Genomic DNA, 13,930 nt, shown 5'->3' with positions numbered 1-13,930 from the left:
GACGCTAGCATATTAGGTGATTTTAATTTGAAATTTTATCCAAGAATTCCCAAAAAATTTGTTCCTGAATGGATGTCTGTTCTCTGTGCTAGAGCTTTCCAGTTATGTGTGTTGGTGCCTGAAAATGAGGCAAACAACAACAGTAAACAAAAGAGATGCATTCCTTTGTCACCAAGGTGCAGAATGAATTTCGTCTTCCGCTGGCTTAAATACCATCATATTTTCAAAATATGTGCTTGAATTTGGAACAGGATGGAAAATTTGACCGAAATATGTGCTCTGCAGTGTGGCAAACGGAGAAACACAACTATAAGTAATTGCTTTTTGTCGGTTTGTTCCTCCAGCATCAGCTGTTCCCCAAAATGAGGTAAACTGGGTAAACTTCATGTATATACACGCGTATTTCGTGTTCGCCAGTGTGGGCGCTTGAGCTGTCAGAAAAACAGACCTCATTCCTCTAGACAAGTATTGGCGCTAGTGTGCCCATTGTATTCCTGGGAAATCATCTTCCAGCAAGAAGCCAGCGCTTCTGAGCTACAAGTGTCAAAAGTGTGTTTACGTTTACCAAAAAAAGGCAAAAACAACTACTGGGTGCCACCCAGGTAACCAATAAGCATTTCCAATGCAATTTAAAAGCAAGCCAATAAGCATTTAAGTTGCCTCAAATGCTACTTAAATGCTATTTTGGCAAAATAAGCGGCTACTTTACTGCTAGCCCTCTTATATTGCTGACAATGCTTATTTGCAGCTAGTTACCAACAAAAAGAATTTAAATAGAATCGTGGATGCCAATTTACAACAGTTATGCAGTCAAAAAGCTGATAAACAACAACCTGCAGTATAAAACGCCAGGGATGCTAATAAACAACTGATTTACTGCTTATTTTAATGCTTATTCGTAACCTGGGCGGTGCTTGTAGAACAAATAATTCATATTCATTTTGCAGCTGCAGCTGCAGGTGTTGAAATAAGTGCACTCTACGGCTCGCAGAGTTACCGGCTAGCGGTTATCATTCCAAAATATGTCGCCAGTAGCGAAGTTATCATTTCGGATATGTTCGTGTTAGATTATTTTACTGAAGTTGCCGCATATCTGCCCCTGCCAGTGTGTCGGTTTTGATTCACTTATGAAATAAAAAAAACAGCGGCATGAAGTTGGAGACAGTCCGCATTATTCATAATGTGTTTGAAATTATATTGTGCATTGCAAGAAATCTTTTCATTCTCGGAAAGTTCATAGCAAGCTGTCAAAATAATTCTGTATTGAGCGAAGCTGACGAATTTTCGTTATTTGAATATCGATATTTTTCACATATCGATACGTATACTCAGCTGAAAGCATAATCAGCTAAATTGCTCGCATCACGTGACGATCTGCATTTTACATTTATTTTTAACACTCCGTATAACGTGTTAACATTTACAAAGCTGTTATATGCATGCCGAAATTAACTATTTCGAAAAAAAACTATATCGAGATTTCGTCCACGAATATCGATACCAGTTATATCGATACATTATCACCCAATGCTGACCTCGCCAAATATTGAAGGATGTGCTTTTGTCCAGAGCTGCCATACAAATAGATTAATTTTTATTGTTTAGATATTTGCAACCCCTTTCCGTACTTCTTAAATTGTGTTACTATTTACACATATTTTTATACTTATGATATTCAATGGATTTATATAATACATATTTTTGAATGTAAAAGGTTAAAAGACGTTTTTTTATGTATTTTTAGTTGCTAAAGCATCAGTAACAATTGCACATATAAACCAAAAAATATTTGGCCACCTTTCCTTGTTCTCTTTGCGGTGATTGACGATGCGGGTTACCGCCGCAACAGGATGAAAATTTATGTAAATAACCGCAATATATCAGTTAACTGGTAAAAATCTGCTGCAAATTGTGGTGCAGCTCGTTATCGACAGTAGTGAGTAGTTGTAAGCACCCGCAGCCTTGCAGTTTGTCCGCATCGATTCGGAACTCAATCAGTTTCGAACGGATTTGTGAAACGATACCGCCGGACCCGCTTACCGTTCAGATAATCAACGGCTACATCTGCAGCTGACTACGCAGTATTTCCACAGAGAACAGACATCCATTCAGGAACAAATTTTTCGGAAATTCTTGGATAAAATTTCAAATTAAAATCACCTAATATGCTAGCGACACCACCACTATAGTTTCCCAACTAAATGATTCATTTGATTTGCACACTGACAACCCTTGGCTCCTCTGGCGCTAGTATATCTGAACTATATGCGTTATGCTAGCGCCAGAAGCTAGCTGTTGTGAGTTTAGTGTAGAATTTCATGCGCCTTCAGCCACAGAGAACAGACATCCAAGCAAAAGGTCCCCACTTGGATAAAACTTATGTCAAATTAGTTGGGAAACTATAGTGATGATGTCGCTGAAGGCGCATAAAATTCTACACTAAACTCACAACAGCTAGCTTCTGGCGCTAGCATAACGCTTATAGTCCATATAAACTAGCGCCAGAGGAGCCAAAGGTTGTCAGTGTGCAAATCAAAAGAATCATTTAGTTGGGAAACTATAGTGGTGGTGACGCTAGCATATTAGGTGATTTTAATTTGAAATTTTATCCAACAATTCCCAAAAAATTTGTTCGTGAATGGATGTCTGTTCTCTGTGAAAATATTTCGTTTTCCAGTTTAATATAGTTGTGCGCAAAGGTAAATCATATATTATTGACAGTGTAAGCACGTGTAAGTTTTTTATGTTTATGCTCTTATTCTTTGCTTAGATAACATTTGTTTTGTCCTATTACGTACAGACTTACAAACAACACAGTTACAATGTCTTACGTTAACCGAAAATGATAAAATTTAAATGCTGATTGCGTTTGTGAAAATTTTGTCCATGTTTGAACGGGCAAACACGAAGCAAGCTACCCTAGCATTCATCTGATGAGCAAGAGAGAAATATTGTTGTTTTTCTCATCACTCTTGCGTTGACAGTTTCTTACGAGATTTCGTAAGAGTGTAAAAGAGATACTTTGACTGCGAGCAACCAGAACAGAGCTGCGCGCAACTGTTAGGCGCACAACTAAACCGATGAAAGAAAAATTTTAGATAATAATCGCAATACAGTTCCATAGGAATAACACATGAATCATACACAGTAAAAAAAATTGTAATCGGAAATCACGGAATGGTAACGATGTACGCATTAATTAGATGTAAACAAAAATGAAACATAACATTCCACCCATTTTGTTACAATATTACATCATCATGTTATATTCCGCACAGTCGTGTAAAATTACATACATTTTTTTGTACGTCAACTTCGTGTAATATTATCACAGTTTCGACGTAAAATTTTTACACAAATAAATGCAATATTACATAGAATCGATGCACATCATCATTTACGTGCAATTTGTGTAATATTTTGCTCGCAGCATGCTATTTTACGCCACATGGGCGGAATTTTAAAGCAGTTCAATGAAAATGATTTGGTTTACGTGAAAAAGGCGAAAAAGGGAGCACGGAGAAAAATGTGGCTAGTTTAAAACAACCATAAATTTGGTTGAAGCCCAAACTAAATTTTTGATTACGTTAACATCGGAAGTTGTTTAAATTAAATTCACTAATCTAGTTGAAAGAAACGACTTTTCCACATTATTTCAACTTTATTAACTCGCATTGTTTCAAATTAAGTATCAGTTGATCCAAACTAAAAGTTTGCTTTTTTCAACCATAATCTTGTTTATTTCAACCAAAATTTAGGTTGCAAAATACAGTTAATGTTACCTGAATTCAAATTGAGGTGTTAGTTTAAATCAACCTAAACCGTTGGCATAAATAAACTAAATTTATGGTTACGCAAATACCAACCTTAAAAATAGTTCAAAACAAACGTGTTCTTAGTTTGCGCTTACAAATGTGGCTAGTTTAAAACAACCATAAATTTGGTTGGAGCCAAACTAAAGTTTTGATTACGTTAACATCGAAATTTGTTTGCATTAAATCCACAAATCTAGTTGAAAGTAACGACTTTTACACATTATTTCAACTTGATTAACTCGCATTGTTACAAATTAAATATCAGTTGATCCAAACTAAAAGTTTATTTATTTTCAACCATAAGCATGTTTATTCCAACCAAAATTTAAGTTGCGATGATGTCATTATTTTTTGCCGTGTAGGTCGTCGCGTCGCTCGCGTTTTCGCGGTCTGTTCGTCGTCACATCACAAGAGGAAAACTGAAATCTGAAACAATAAACCTCTTGTGGGAAATATGGTTTGTCCTGGGTCATGTATGAATACGCGGAGGTAGGTTCCGAAATAAGTAACATTCATTAAAGATTATTCATTCCATTTTCTCACGTTTTCTTACATGATTTGCCATAGGACTTTTCGGTGTCATGCAGATGGATGTATATTCCGTCATGGAACGATATATCAATCACGTCTTCATCACTACTCCCCGCTGGAATCCTGGTGTTCCTGCGACTTTATCCTATATGCCGTCACCGATAAAAAAAACCCCAGCACTCCCTGTAGTCCGCATCCGGACTGGAGCTTCTACACCACCCCACAATCGGATTCTGGGAATCCGGACTGTAGCAAGTTGGTTTCATTGTACCGAATTGACGACGATAAATGCGATCCACTGTGGGTTCTGGACGCCGGAGTTATCGACCCACTAACAATTCTGCATCAAATTTGTACTCTCAAAGTGCTTGACCTTCGACCTCCGCACCGACAAAGCGCTGTTGACGTACGTTCTGCTACCGGATCAAGTTAGGCAGGACTCGTTGGATATGAATCTGGTGGTGGACATCCAGGATGGTCAGTGTAACGATGCTTTTGCCTACGTGGCCGACGTGTCGCGTTTCTGCATCATCGTTTTTAGTTTGTGTGAGTTCAAAAGCCAGAATATTAGCAACTATTCATACAAATTCAAAATCCTTTCGTCAGCAATTGAACTATTTGGACTTGAACTTCCATTGATCGGATGGAATATTTCGGATTTCCCTTTCGCCAGTTCATCCTGATGGTTATCGTATGTTTGTTTTGAAGTAGGACTACTTCTTTGATTTCTATATTGGGGTGCACTTCAGAAAAACGAAAAGGGAACATGTAACGAAAAGTGGTTATGGTTTACACGCTTATAACTCAGTCATCCCTCAATAGATTCTAGAGATATTGGTATCAATCGATTGGAAATTTTTCAAAAAATTCATTTCTACATAGTTTATTACATGTTTCCCTAACAGACATGTAATAATTAAGAAAATATTAGACGAACATTCATTAATTCAATATTTTCATTTTTTTCCCTCCCCACGTCAATGCTTCCCAAGCACAGATGACAGAAATATATACGAGATGAGCTATGGTTTAAGCTTCCTTTGATTGTATTTAGTTTACGCCTTGTAATAGAATCCGTTCGAAAATTGTTAGGCTTTAGCTGTTGCTGCTTGCTGCTTCTCCGGAATAAGGCATCGAAGACATCCAAATTCACTGAGCGAGACGCCAACAAACCGAAGAAGCCATCGACTCGTCCGCCAGCGAACGATATGGTTTTCGCTGCTAGCAATGCCCTGAATAATCAACGGATCTTCGCTGCAAGCCGTCTTCAAGTAAATCGCCGCCAGCCACAATTGTGACGTTTCACATTCGTGAAAATGGTCGTGCTTGGTCACATTCGTGAAAATGGTTTTGAAATTAGGTAGCTGTCGAAAAGCTGGTCCAAACAAAGAGAGCAGGCGCTTCCGATTCGTTCAAGGTTGATAAAACGGACGATAACAAATTAAATTTGCTAACAGCTGTAAAGGTGGCTCCGATTAAAGCTGTACTACTGGAGTAAATATGCGGCTGCCCCCGAACAAAAATCTACTAAGCCAATGGAATCCACAGCAAAGGCACAGCAAAAGAAGTCGTTCCAGCGGAGAAGGTGGCACGAAAAAAGCTGCTGCCCAGATGTAAATTTCCTTGATTTGCATTACTAGTATCTGGTAGAAAACAATCAGTTCTTTTAAGAACTACTGAATAAGTGTACGAAGCAGTTAAATTGATTTTTCTCACATTTTTCCTCAATTTAAAATGAACATGACAAATTGGAAGTTTATCAAGTATGAACGTACGAGCCCGCCAGTAATGTTTAAACTATATTACATGGCAAAATCCTCTGAAAAGCAAACTGCGCCACTTCGTAATTCGAGACGAAGCGTTTAGTGAGAAAATCGAATTGCATCTTCATGTATATATTTGGCCCCAAAAAGGGCTAATTGTTGGATAGTTACAGAAACCTGACCAGATACATTTACTATGAGTATTTGTACTTTGGTGACTGTTTCGGTACGTTCCGAGACGGCGCGCGCATGGCAAACTCACCCGGCAGCCAGCCACACTCACTATAACTTGATATTATGCTTGACTGAGCCGTAGTCAACAAACGAAAGAAAATAGCGTAGCTCTCCTAGCGGCGTGGCTTCTTCTTCTTCCTATCGCTTTTTGCGGCCTTTCCACTGGTTGTCGGTGCCATGACATGAAGACGATGCTTGATCTACAGAAACTGGAAGCTTCAAACAACGTACAAAATCACGCCTTATTTTCTTCTCTGCCATTCCCTTTTCTACGTGGATCAGCCTTTGTTACAAATTGCTGCCGTTTGCTCTGATATATAACCAACGGTAATCCGAGGAACCACATCATTTTCGCATGGGCATCGGTACCGAGAATAACGATCCAAAGCCAAAAAAAAGTCGTTCCAAGGAGAATGCGGTCCGAAAAAAGCTGCTGCCAAGCAGTAAATTTCTTCGATTTGTATTATTAATATCTGGTAGAAAACAATCAGTTCTTTTAAGAACTACTGAATAAGTATATGAAGCAGTTGAATTGATTTTTCTCATGAATGATATTCCTCATTTAAAAATGCACATGACAAGTTGGCAGTTTATTTATCCAAGCTTTAACACGTACAGTAATTGGATGTTTAAACGGCATTACGACAAATATTGCGAACTCATGTTAAAAGCATCAGGTTATTGTAACAAATGAACAAACAGATGCAAGCATTCACAGTTTCATTTTGTTTTAATAAGTTGCCTTCTTTCCAGCAACTTTCCCACAACAGATCCATTATGGAGTCGAAAAGACCATTATAGTTTAGCCAAATTATTAAATATAAAAGTTCCACACCAATTTCCAACAGTTTCAATAAAAGCAAGCAGTTTCAATAAAAGCATTCGTTAATGAGCAGAAAAAGTTATTGAATAATTGTCCTGTACTATAACATACTTACTGAATACAACTGATCATATACCTACCTACATATGCAAAATTATGCCACTTCGTGATTCTTTCTGGAAAGCATGAAACGGAAAAGCCACATTACCTGGCAAAATTCTTTGAAAAGAAAACTGCGCCACTTCGTAATTCTAGGCAAAGCGTTTAGTGAGAAAATCGAATTGCATCTTCATTTATATATTAGGCCCTAAAAAGGGCTAATTGTATAGTTACAGAAGCCTGACAAGACACATTTACTATAGGCCGCTATACTTTGGTACCTTCCGAGACGGCGCGCTTGGCAAACTCACCCGGCACAACCACACACAACTGTGAGTGCACGTCTGCCATGCCCGTTGCCGTGCCATCCCTGTCGGCATTAAATGAAAGAAAATAGCGTTGCTCTCCTAGTGGCGTGGCTTCTTCTTCTTTTTCCTATCGCGCTTTGCGGCCTTTCCACTGGTTTTCGGTGGCATGAAGACGATGCTTCATATTAGGTTGCTCTGCAGAAACTGGTAGCTCTTCATTAAGGAACCACCGGACACCGGTTTTGTTCAAACAATGTACGGTTTCGTTGTACGTTGTACCGCCTTTCTTTCGTGTCTATGATTCTCTACCCTACGTTGATCCGCCTTTGTTACAACTTGCTGCCGTTTGCTCTGGTATATAATCAGAAGTAAGCCGGCGAACGGCATCATTTTCGCATTGGCATCGGTACGGTGCCGAACAGACAGCAGAGAGTTGCGATTGTATCTCCCTCACTGGACTCGGCAAAGACAAACTAGTAAAACGCAGCGCAGCGGCAGCAGCAGCAGCAGCAGCGGATCATTGTTTGGTGTAGAGTGCGCCGAACGCGTTGGTTGCCGGAGCATCGATCTATTATCAGCTATATTAGAACCAAATAGTTGCGGGGAGCGGAAGAGCTTGAGTCAATGGAAAATGCTCTGTCCGGTAACCATTGTCACCTGGGAGGTGTTGTTTCAAACATTCAAGCCATTCTGCTGGCCGGATTTTCAACCACATAATTTACCACAACACGTCCTTTTTAGGACGAACGAATTTGTTTATGAAGAGATGAAAATTTTCTGGTCCAAGCAAAGAACTGGCGCTTCCGGTTCGTTCGCCTACCAAACTTGCTAGCGAGAAACAAGATTACTAAGTCAATGAAGACCATAGCAAAGGCATCGAAAACTCTAAAGCCAAAAGAAGTTCTAACGGAGAATCTGGTCCGAAGAAAGCTGCTGCCAAGCAGTAAATTTCTTCGATTCGTATTATTAACAGCTGGTAGAAAACAATCAGTTCTTTTAAGAACTACTGAATAAGTATATGAAGCAGTTGAATTGATTTTGCGAACGGCATCATTTTCGCGTTGTTTGAGTTACAAATAATAATGAGAGTTACGATTTTATCTCCCTTTCTGGACATGGCAAAGGTGGTAAAACTCGGCAGCAGCCGGTTATTGTTTGGTGTGGAGTGTAAATTACGCCGACCGTGTTGGATTCGAAACATCGATCTATTATTGTCAATTGCAAGGAAAATTGTCCAATCAATAAGTGTGCAATCGCTCATAAAAGTGCTATTTTAGCTTAAATCGTTTCGGTTTCTTCGGCGCACTTATTGCTTGGAAGATAACGAAAAAGTGCGCCGAAGATACCGAAACGATTTAATGCAAAATAGCACTTTTATGAGCGATATCGCACTTTGGATGGTACAATTTTACTTGCAATTGACAATAAGCTGCTATAATAGAATATTAAATAAGCTAGAAAACCCAAATTTTGGTCGCGGAAGCAGAACGGCTTAAATTGGTGGGAAATGCTCTGTCCGGTGTTACGATTGGGAGACGAATTGCTCTACATTCGTAGTCCTACTTCAAGCCTGCGCCCGTGCCACTAGGCATGGACCCTTATACTTTTTTATCATCCAATGTCTAGTTTTACGGCGTTCGAAGTCCCAATGCCGGTACTAGAAAAAGAATCTTGCGAGATTTTGGCCTGGTAAAACATTTAAACTGATCGGAAGCCAAGACAAGGGTGGTCATTCGTCTACTTTCGAGGTGGCAAAAACAACAATTCAGTTTCAGTTTATCTCTTTGGTCCAGCAGAGCGGCGTTAATTGATGGGATCTGGCGAAATCGTAACAATCTGGCTGGTGAGAAGAACTCGTACAAGCTGGCGTACCCGAATGATTTCAAGGTGGACCGAAAGCCGAAGCAGTCGATTTGGGTCATCAGCGACAGTAGCTGACATAAATTTAAAACTAGTGATAACTTATAACTTTTTATTTTCATGAAATTGTCTCGTATTCCGAAAATACAGTTATAAGATATTGCTGATGCAGTTGAACACCGTAGTAATCGACCTGCGATAATCGATTTTATTCTTGTTCTGTGTGTCGCAATTAAGTCGAAAGCGGTAAGCTGTAATCGCACAGTGATATAGCACACAACTTGCGACGTACAGAACAACAATAAAACCGAATGGTAGACTCGGTTTTGAACTGCAACGGCAATGCGTATGTATGTTTAAAACCGCAAAAATTGTTTCAATAAATTTCTTGGTTGTTGCAAACAACATTTTTGGTTACATTTAACGTTCATTTCAGGTTTATTTCAAAAAATAATATTAGTTTGTTTCAAACGTTTCAATGTTTGACTTGACAGATTTAATCAGTTTGTTTTAAACTAAAATCTGTTTAGATCAAACTATAAAGTTTGGTTGATATTACCTAAAAGATATCAACTATCAAAACCAAACAACCAAGATTCTGGTTATTTCAAGCAAATATTTGTTGAATTGAAGTTAATTCCTAAAGCAAAAACAACCTAATATTTTAGTTAATTTCAAGCATCGCGGTTTGTCAAAGTAATCAAGTATATATTTACGCAAATTTCAATGTGAAAAGCTGGTTGAAGCAACCTAAAATATGGTTGTTTTTGCCATACATTTTTCTCCGTGAGGGAAATTCGCGACTACGAAGTTTGGTTTTTGTGTGAGAAAAAAAGAGAAGGATATTGCTTTTGTTTTCACCGTTTTCACGCAAGTGCTTTTGTCATCTCGCGCACGTTGATATCGTAAATATTAAGATTTAAATAAAAATTATATTTATTTTATTAAAATTTAATATATTTTTCGGTTTTCTTTCCAGTATTGTAGTGCTTATTGAAATACTCATCGACTGTTTCCGGCAGCTTACCTGGTTTGAGTAATGCCAGTGTACACAACGTTTTCCTCTTCGACCGGATGCTGGTGTACAATAAAAATAAATACTGGAGCGTATTTATAGCCGCCGCCGCCGGTCAGTTGAAACTTTCATCCTGTGCCAATTCCTTCAACTCAGCTTCATTCGACTTCACTAATTCATCTATCTTGCTGCGACAGAAGGAAGACAGTGGAGCAAATCATTTTTAATCCGGCTCAAGGCGTCCCGATTGAATTCCGCTGCTCAGCCAGTTTGTGATTTGTTTTCGCCCAGGGATAATCGATCTGATTAGTTTTGCTGGCGTTTACTTTAATTTCAATGGTCAGAATGGTGGTGACTGAATCTTCTGCACGGGCGAAATCCGTCTGATTATTATCTTGCGGAATTTCGCGCTCCTATGCGAAATGGAGGAATCAAACGCATTGCAACTAGCAGCCGGTGCTGCATTGAAGCACTTCTTTCAGCGAACTCTTATCAAAATGATCCACGAAAAATGGTACGCTTTTTTCGTTTGGAAACTCCAGCACTTTCATTATAAGTGCGAAGCCAGAGCCACAATAGAACGACCAACTAAACAAACGAAAATTGTGTTTTGGTTGGTCCCGGAGAATTCGTCAGTCGCAAAGACGGATTTGTTTTTATTTTATCATGCACGTAGTGATCTCATCATCATGTTGGTTCGTCGTCGTACGTGAAACGCGTCAGCTACGTGTTGAAATTCGGAAACCCATGAAGACAAATAAGTTCAACCCGTTGAACTGTTGTATTTGGTTTGGCAGAGGCCGCAAATACGTGACACCTTTTTCCAAGTTTAACAGGCACAACCATCCATGGTACTAATTTCACGGAGAAAAATATGGCCAGTTTAAAACAACCATAAATTTGGTTGAAGCCCAAACTAAATTTTTGATTACGATAACTTCGGAATTTGTTTAAATTAAATTCACTAATCTAGTTGAAAGAAACGACTTTTCCACATTATTTCAACTTTATTAATTCGCGTTGTTTCAAAATAAGTATCGGTTGATTCAAACTAAAAGTTTGCTTTTTTCAACCATAATCTTGTTTATTTCAACCAAAATTTAGGTTGCAAAATGCAGTTATTTTACCTAAATTCAAATTGAGGTGTTAGTTTAAATTAACACAAACCGTTGGTATAAATAAACTAAATTTATGGTTACGCAAATACCAACCTTAAAGATAGTTCAAAATAAACTTGTTCTTAGTTTGCTTTTACAAATGTGGCTAGTTTAAAACAACCATATATTTGGTTGGAGCCAAACTATAGTTTTGATTACGTTAACATCGAATTTTGTTTGCATTAAATCCACAAATCTAGTTGAAAGTAATGACTTTTACACATTATTTCAACTTGATTATCTCGCATTGTTTCAAATTAAATATCAGTTGATCCAAACTAAAAGTTTATTTATTTTCAACCATAAACATGTTTATTCCAACCAAAATTTAAATTGCGGTGATGTCATTATTTTTTGCCGTGTAGGTCGTCGCGTTTTCGCGATCTGTTCGTCGTCACAAGTGGAAGACTGAAAAAATAAAGCTTTTGTGGGAAATACAGTTTGTCCTGGGTCGTGTATGAATACTCGGAGGTAGGTTCCGAAACAAGTAACATTCATTAAAGATTTATTCATTCCGTTTTCTCACGTTTTCTTACATGATTTTCCATACGACTTTTCGGTGTCATGCAGATGCATGTATATTCCGTCATGCAACGAGATATCAATCGCGTCTGCATCACTACTCCCCGCTGGAATGCTGGTGTTCCTGCGACTTTATCCTATAGGCCGTCACCGATAGAAAATTCCAGCTCTCCCTGTAGTCCGCTTCCGGGGTGGAGCTTCTACACCACTCCCCACAATCGGATTCTGAGAATCCGGACTGTAGCAAGTTGGTTTCATTGTACCGAATTTACGTCGATAAATGCGATCGGCTTTGGGTTCTGGACACCGGAGTTATCGACCCACTAACAATTCTGCAGCAAATTTGTACTCTCAAAGTGCTTGACCTTCGACCTCCACACCGACATGGTGCTGTTGACGTACGTTCTGCTTTCAGATCAAGTCTGGCAGTACTCGTTGAATATGAATATGGTGGTGGACATCCAGGATGGTCAGTGTAACGATGCCTTTGCCTATGTGGCCGACTTGTCGCGTTTCGGCATCAACGTTTTTAGTTGGTGTGAGTTCAAAAGTCAGAGTATTAGCAACTATTCATACAATTTCAAAATCCTTTCGCCAGAGAGCAAACTATTTTGATTTGAACTTCCATTGATCGGATGGAATATTTAGGATTTCCCTTTCGCCAGTTCATCGTGATGGTTATCGTATGTTTTTTTTATCATCCGATGTCTAGTTTTACGGCGTTCGAAATTCCTGCACCGGTACAAGAAAAAGAAACAATCTGGCAAGACTTTGGCCTGGTAAAACCTTTAAACTGATCGGAAGCCGAGACAAGGGTGGTCATTCGTCTACTTCCGAGGTGGCAAAAACGAGACGTTCAGTTTATCTCTTTGGTCCAGCAGAGCGGCGTTAATTGTTGGGATCTGGCGAAATCGTGCAATCGTAACAATCTGGCTGTTGTTGAGAAGAACCCGTACAAGCTGACGTACTCGAATGATCTCAAGGTGGACCGGAAGCCGAAGCAGTCGATTTGGGTCACCAGCGACAGGTTGCTGACATAAATTTAAAACTAGTGATTATTTATTACTTTTTATTTTCATGAAATTGTCTCGTCTTCCGAAAATACACTTATAAGATATTGCTGATGCAGTGGAACCACAGAGAACAGACATCCATTCAGGAACAAATTTTTTGGGAATTCTTGGATAAAATTTCAAATTAAAATCACCTAATATGCTAGCGTCACCACCACTATACTTTCCCAACTAAATGATTCTTTTGATTTGCACACTGACAACCTTTGGCTCCTCTGGCGCTAGTATATATGGACAATAAGCGTTATGCTAGCGCCAGAAGCTAGCTGTTGTGAGTTTAGTGTAGAATTTTATGCGCCTTCAGCGACATCATCACTATAGTTTCCCAACTAATTTGACATAAGTTTTATCCAAGTAGGGACCTTTCGCTTGGATGTCTGTTCTCTGTGGTGGAACACCGTAGTAATCGACCTGCGATATTCGGTTTTATTCTTGTTCTGTGTGTCGCAATTAAGTCGGAAGTGGTGAGCTGTAATCGCACAGTGATGCGCTATATAGCACACAACTTGCGACGTACAGAACAACAATAAAACCGAATGCCGAATCCGGTTTTAAACTGCAACGGCAATGCATATGTATATTTAAAACCGCAAAAATTGTTTCAATAAATTTCTTGGTTATTGCAAACAACATTTTTGGTTACATTTAACGTTCATTTCAGGTTTATTTCAAAATGCAATATTAGTTTGTTTCAAACGTTTCAATGTTTGACTTAAACGACGAATCAGTT

General features: G+C 38.8%; 2 pseudogenes; both read left to right on the top strand.

The window, feature by feature from the left end:
* Nucleotides 1–4,420: 4,420 nt before the first annotated feature.
* LOC128735936 (protein yellow-like) lies at nucleotides 4,421–9,511 on the top strand (annotated as a pseudogene).
* Nucleotides 9,512–12,193: 2,682 nt separating this feature from the next.
* LOC128735935 (protein yellow-like) lies at nucleotides 12,194–13,167 on the top strand (annotated as a pseudogene).
* Nucleotides 13,168–13,930: the final 763 nt, after the last annotated feature.

This window comes from Sabethes cyaneus, chromosome 2 (genome assembly GCF_943734655.1).
Source record: "Sabethes cyaneus chromosome 2, idSabCyanKW18_F2, whole genome shotgun sequence".
Lineage (NCBI taxonomy): Eukaryota > Metazoa > Arthropoda > Insecta > Diptera > Culicidae > Sabethes > Sabethes cyaneus.
The sequence above is the reverse complement of the archived record's forward strand: the minus strand, read 5'-3'. Positions and strand labels throughout refer to the sequence as shown.